Below are 6,116 nucleotides of genomic sequence, written 5' to 3'. Positions count from 1 at the left end.
GGCCCAGGAGTGTGAAGGTGAACGGAAAGGCACTGGAGCAACGAACCGCCCTTGCTGTCTCTGCCTGGCCGGTTCCCCTCTCTCCACTGGGATTCTCTGCCTCTAACCCTATTACAGGGGCCAAAGTCACTGACTTACTGGTACTCTTCCATGCCGTCCCATGAGGAGTGCGTCACTTGAGTGGGTTGAGTCACTGACGTGATCTTCCTGTCTGGGTTGGCGCCCCCCTTGGGTTGTGCCGTGGCGGAGATCTTTGTGGGCTATACTCGGCCTTGTCTCAGGATGGTTGGTGGTTGAAGATATCCCTCTAGTGGTATGGGGCTGTGATTTGGCAAAATGGGTGGGGTTAAATCCTGCCTGTTTGGCCCTGTCGTCGGATGGGGCCACAGTGTCTCCCAACCCCTCCTGTCTCAGCCTCCAGTATTTATGCTGCAGTAGTTTGTGTGGGGGGGCTAGGGTCAGTCTGTTATATCTGGAGTATTTATCCTGTCTTATCCGGAGTCCTGTGTGAATTTAAGTATGCTCTCTCTAATTCTCTCTTTCTTTCTCTCTCTCGGAGGACCTGAGCCCTAGGACCATGCCTCAGGACTACCTGGCCTGATAACTCCTTACTGTCCCCTGTCCAACTGACCGTGCTGCTGCTCCAATTTCAACTGATCTGCCTGCGGCTATGGAACCCTGACCTGTTCCCCGTATGTGCTACCTTGTCCCAGACCTGCTGTTTTCAACTCTAGAGAGACAGCAGGAGCGGTAGAGATACTCTGAATGATCAGCTATGAAAAGCCAACTGAGGTGCTGACCTGTTGCACCCGACAACCACTGTGATTATTATTATTTACATTTACATTTAAGTCATTTAGCAGACGCTCTTATCCAGAGCGACTTACAAATTGGTGCATTCACCTTATGACATCCAGTGGAACAGCCACTTTACAATAGTGCATCTAAATCTTTTAAGGGGGGTGAGAAGGATTACTTTATCCTATCCTAGGTATTCCTTAAAGAGGTGGGGCTTCAGGTGTCTCCGGAAGGTGGTGATTGACTCCGCTGTCCTGGCGTCGTGAGGGAGATTGTTCCACCATTGGGGGACCAGAGCAGCGAACAGTTTTGACTGGGCTGAGCGGGAACTGTACTTCCTCAGTGGTAGGGAGGCGAGCAGGCCAGAGGTGGATGAACGCAGTGCCCTTGTTTGGGTGTAGGGCCTGATCAGAGCCTGGAGGTACTGAGGTGCCGTTCCCCTCACAGCTCCGTAGGCAAGCACCATGGTCTTGTAGCGGATGCGAGCTTCAACTGGAAGCCAGTGGAGAGAGCGGAGGAGCGGGGTGACGTGAGAGAACTTGGGAAGGTTGAACACCAGACGGGCTGCGGCGTTCTGGATGAGTTGTAGGGTTTAATGGCACAGGCAGGGAGCCCAGCCAACAGCGAGTTGCAGTAATCCAGACGGGAGATGACAAGTGCCTGGATTAGGACCTGCGCCGCTTCCTGTGTGAGGCAGGGTCGTACTCTGCGGATGTTGTAGAGCATGAACCTACAGGAACGGGCCACCGCCTTGATGTTAGTTGAGAACGACAGGGTGTTGTCCAGGATCACGCCAAGGTTCTTAGCGCTCTGGGAGGAGGACACAATGGAGTTGTCAACCGTGATGGCGAGATCATGGAACGGGCAGTCCTTCCCCGGGAGGAAGAGCAGCTCCGTCTTGCCGAGGTTCAGCTTGAGGTGGTGATTATTTGACCCTGCTGGTCATCTTTGAACATTTTAACATCTTGGCCATGTTCTGTTATAATCTCCACCTGGCACAGACAGAAGAGGACTGGTCACCCCTCATAGCCTGGTTCCTCTCTAGGTTTCTTCGAAGGTACTGGCCTTTCTAGGGAGTTTTTCCAAGCCACCGTGCTTCTACACCTGCATTGCTTGCTGTTTGAGGTTTTAGGCTGGGTTTCTGTACAGCACTTTGAGATATCAGCTGATGTAAGGAGGGCTTTATAAATACATTTGATAATGTTCAAGAAGTCGGTGTTTGGAAGATATAAACCCCGAGCCGATATATCCTCCAAACATTGGCTTTTCTGGCATTATCACTTAATTATTCACCAGTTGTGATTGTAGACATAGTGTGATAGTGTCACAGTACTGTCTATATGTGACCCTATCAATTGACCATTATTAATTTGAACGTTGTATGATGTTCAAATGTTGATTGCTCAAATGGATGTTATAACCATACAGATGAAGTCCCATCCTCATCTGAATTATTTATATATACACAGTACATGTATTGTAGGAAACTTTGCAAAAGTGGTGCCACAGGGTCTAATTTCTAATGGTTTGGTACTCGCCTATGTGGTCAGGCTCAGAGATCTTACAATGGTCTGATTTAACCTCTCTTGGGTAGGGGGCAGTATTTTAACATCTGGATAAAAAGCTTGCCGAAAGTAAACTGCCTGTTACTCAGGCCCAAAAGCTAGGATATGCATATAATTGGTAGATTGGGATAGAAAACTCTAAAGTTTCTAAAACTGTTAAAATGAGGTCTGAGTATAACAGAACTGATATGGCAGGCGAAACCCTGAGGACAACCTTCTAAAAAATAATTATAATAATTCAGCCTTCCACTGTCTTTCATGTTTTTCATGAGGTGAAGTCCTCCCAGATTGCAGTTCCTAGGGCTTCCACTAGATGTCAGTCTTCAGAAAGAGTTTCAGGCTGGTTTTTGTAAGAATGAGCTGGAAGTTGTAGTTTTTCTAAGTGGCTCCCATTTTGGCTGTTGTGTTTCCATGCGTGTTCTTTTTTATTTATCTCCAGTAATAAACATACTATTCTCCATCTTAAATTTGATAGTTTATTTACATATTAGCGTACCTGAGGTTTCATTATAAACGTTGTTTGACTTGTTTGGATAAGTTTATTGGTAACGTTTGGGATTCATTTTGAAGGAGGGAAACCGGTCGATTATTGAATGAAGCGCACCAGCTAAACTGAGTTAAGGATATAATGGACTTTATCAAACAAAAGGACAATTTTTGATGTAATTGGGACCTTTTGGAGTGCCAACAGAAAAGGAGCTTCAAAGGTAAGGCATTCCTTATATCGCTATTTCTGACTTTTGTGTTGCACCTGCCTGGTTGAAAAATGTTTCATGTTTTTATATGCGGGGCACTGTCCTCAGATAATCGCATGGTGTGCTTTCGCCGTAAAGCCTTTTTTAAATCTGACGCAGTGGCCGGATTAACAAGTCAAGATTTATTTTTATGTATAATACTTGTTTCATGAACATTAAATATTTCTATAATTTGAATTTTGAGCTCTGCAATATCAGATGTTGGCGAGGTGGGACGCTACCGTCCCACCTGCCCATAATTAAAGCCAGTTGGGGTAAAGAAGAGAAAAAGTAGTCTGAGAATGAACCCCTTGTTGGCTCGTAACCATACTCACTGCCCCATGCGCTGGCTGGCGCATAGGGCAGCAACAAAGGCCCTCATAATTAGGACAAGCAACAAAAAAAAACAACTCAGAATTAGGGGCCACAGTGGCTCATGGGTCTGTATGCTCACATCCATACTCTCCCCACCTTGCGAGCAAAACATTTTAGCCTCCCTCCTTGTGACAGTGAAGAGAAAAGATTTACATTTTAAAGTTAATTTCCTGCAATTCTGCACAACAGGGCTTAGAGAACATATTCAAAGTTTATAACTAATTTCATGCAGTTCTACTAATTTTGCCATAGGGCAGAAAGAATGTGCTATTTTACAGCTAATATCCTGCAATTCTACACATTTTGCCATAGGGTGGAGGCAAATATTTGCAGTTTTTAATACAACTGATGATTAGTGGGCCCCACCCCGGTCGGTAATTCGACCATGCTTACTACAAGTTTAGATAGCTGGCCGCTAGACTAACTTACCAATCTAAAAATAAATTGCTGACATGGGCAAATTGAGTGACGACTGATGCACAACCAAAATTGCACCTTGTGTATTCTATTATTCTAACTCAACAGTAAGTTGAGACCAACTGATATTAAAAAAGGCTTTGTTTAAATTGGTCTGCGGGCCTACAAAAGGGAGGCTGCAGACCAGTTGCTGATCAAAACAAGTGTTATTGTTCACATACGCATGTGTTACCTACGCCTCTTGGAGGAGGGAACGCAACACCCTGCTACACTCAACTCCCCGTGGTGTGAAAGAGGTATGTGATTGTAGGTGCAGGTAAGGATGACAGAGGCAGAGAATATTACCGTTTACTGGGAATTTATTCCCTTAACACGGTAATGTGGGGAAAAGGGTCTGGACGGAACGAAAGCAAATCAAGTTAAAGTTAGAGTCCTCTCTCCTACCTTACCTGCCTACCCACCTAACACCACCTGGCACACTAACCAAACTACAGGGGGTGGTCTGCCCAGGTCTTACCTAGTGTGCATAGACAGAGTACATATTACGGGTACAGTGGGGCAGAAAAATATTTAGTCAGCCACCAATTGTGCAAGTTCTCCCACTTAAAAAGATGAGAGAGGCCTGTAATTTTCATCATAGGTACACTTCAACTATGACAGACAAAATGAGAAAATAAATCCAGAAAATCACATTGTAGAATTTTTAATTAATTAATTTGCAAATTATGGTGGAAAATTGCAGGCCTCTCTCATCTTTTTAAGTGGGAGAACTTGCACAATTGGTGGCTGACTAAATACTTTTTTTTGCCCCACTGTATATGTATGCCCGCAGGACTCTTGCCTAAACACTCCCAAGGTGCCTTCCCCTTCCACCCCTGGAAACAAATGAAACAGAATAATAAACTTAAAGTGAACAACTTCAATAATCAAAAACACAGTCCTATTGGCGCACACACATACCTCAGAAGTAGCAGCTACAAAATACTTTACAAAACCTGTCTCTGAGCAACAACCAACACAGGACATCCAAGAAGCTCATTTTCTAACAAGGGAACACTGGCATTTCAAGCTGCAGGAGTCTGTAATTTTAGACAGCTGTATCCCCGGACAAGAGGGCGGGATCAGACCTCCAATCATCATGGGGCAGACCAATCAGCTGCTTCGAATCCAGGAAACCATTTCCTGAAATACACACATATACACAAACAAACCCAAAACAACACAGAACCTGGGAAACTTGATACATGGTTAGCAGATGTTAATGTGAGTGTAGTGAAATGCTTGTGCTTCTAGTTCAACAGTGCAGTAATATCTAACAAATAATCTAACAATTCCCAACAACTACCTAATACACAAAAATCTAAAGGGGTGAATGAGAATATGCACATATAAATATATGGATGAGCGGCATAGGCAAGGTGCAGTAGTATAGAGTACAGTATATACATGTGATATGAGTAATGTAAGATATGTAAACATTATTAAAGTGGCATTGTTTAAAGTGACTAGTGATCCATTTATTAAAGTGTCCAGTGCTTGGGTCTCAACGTGGGCAGCAGTATCTCTGAGTTAGTGATTGCTGTTTAGCAGCCTGATGGCCTTGAGATAGAAGCAATCTCTCAATCCCAGCTTTGATGCACCTGGCACAGAAGGTTCTTTATTGCCACTCTCACAAAATTGGACAACCTGGTAGGTTAGTTTCATCACGTGTTTCGGTGAACCACGCTCACATGATGCAAAACTTAGCTTGAGAGCCTAAAACATCCTCCCTGAGTTGACTCCCCCTTATCAATTGTCACTGTCAGACTTTCACCTATTTGGATCATGGCAACAGTCTGAAAAGACTTTAAATGGACCGTCTGACATTGTGCTCCTTTTAACGTGATTCGTTGGATTAAACAAGAAATACATTTAAAGCAAAATTCAAACATTTAAAGATTTGCCTCTTTCTTGCCTCACAGCAGGCTCTTTGTGTCACGTTCTGACCTTAGTTATTTTGTTTCGTCTTTGTTTTAGTATGGTCAGGGGTGGGTTGTCTGTTCGTTTTTCTATGATTTGGTATTTCTGTGTTTGGCCTGGTATGGTTCTCAATCAGAGGCAGCTGTAATCGTTGTCCCTGATTGAGAATCATACTACGGTATCCTGTTTTCACCCTTGAGTGGTGGGTGATTGTTTTATGTTTTGTGTCTACACCAGACAGGACTGTTGCGTTTCATTCTCCTCATGA

Source organism: Oncorhynchus keta, chromosome 2 (genome assembly GCF_023373465.1).
Source record: "Oncorhynchus keta strain PuntledgeMale-10-30-2019 chromosome 2, Oket_V2, whole genome shotgun sequence".
In the NCBI taxonomy this organism is placed as follows: domain Eukaryota; kingdom Metazoa; phylum Chordata; class Actinopteri; order Salmoniformes; family Salmonidae; genus Oncorhynchus; species Oncorhynchus keta.
Note: the sequence above shows the minus strand (reverse complement) of the source record.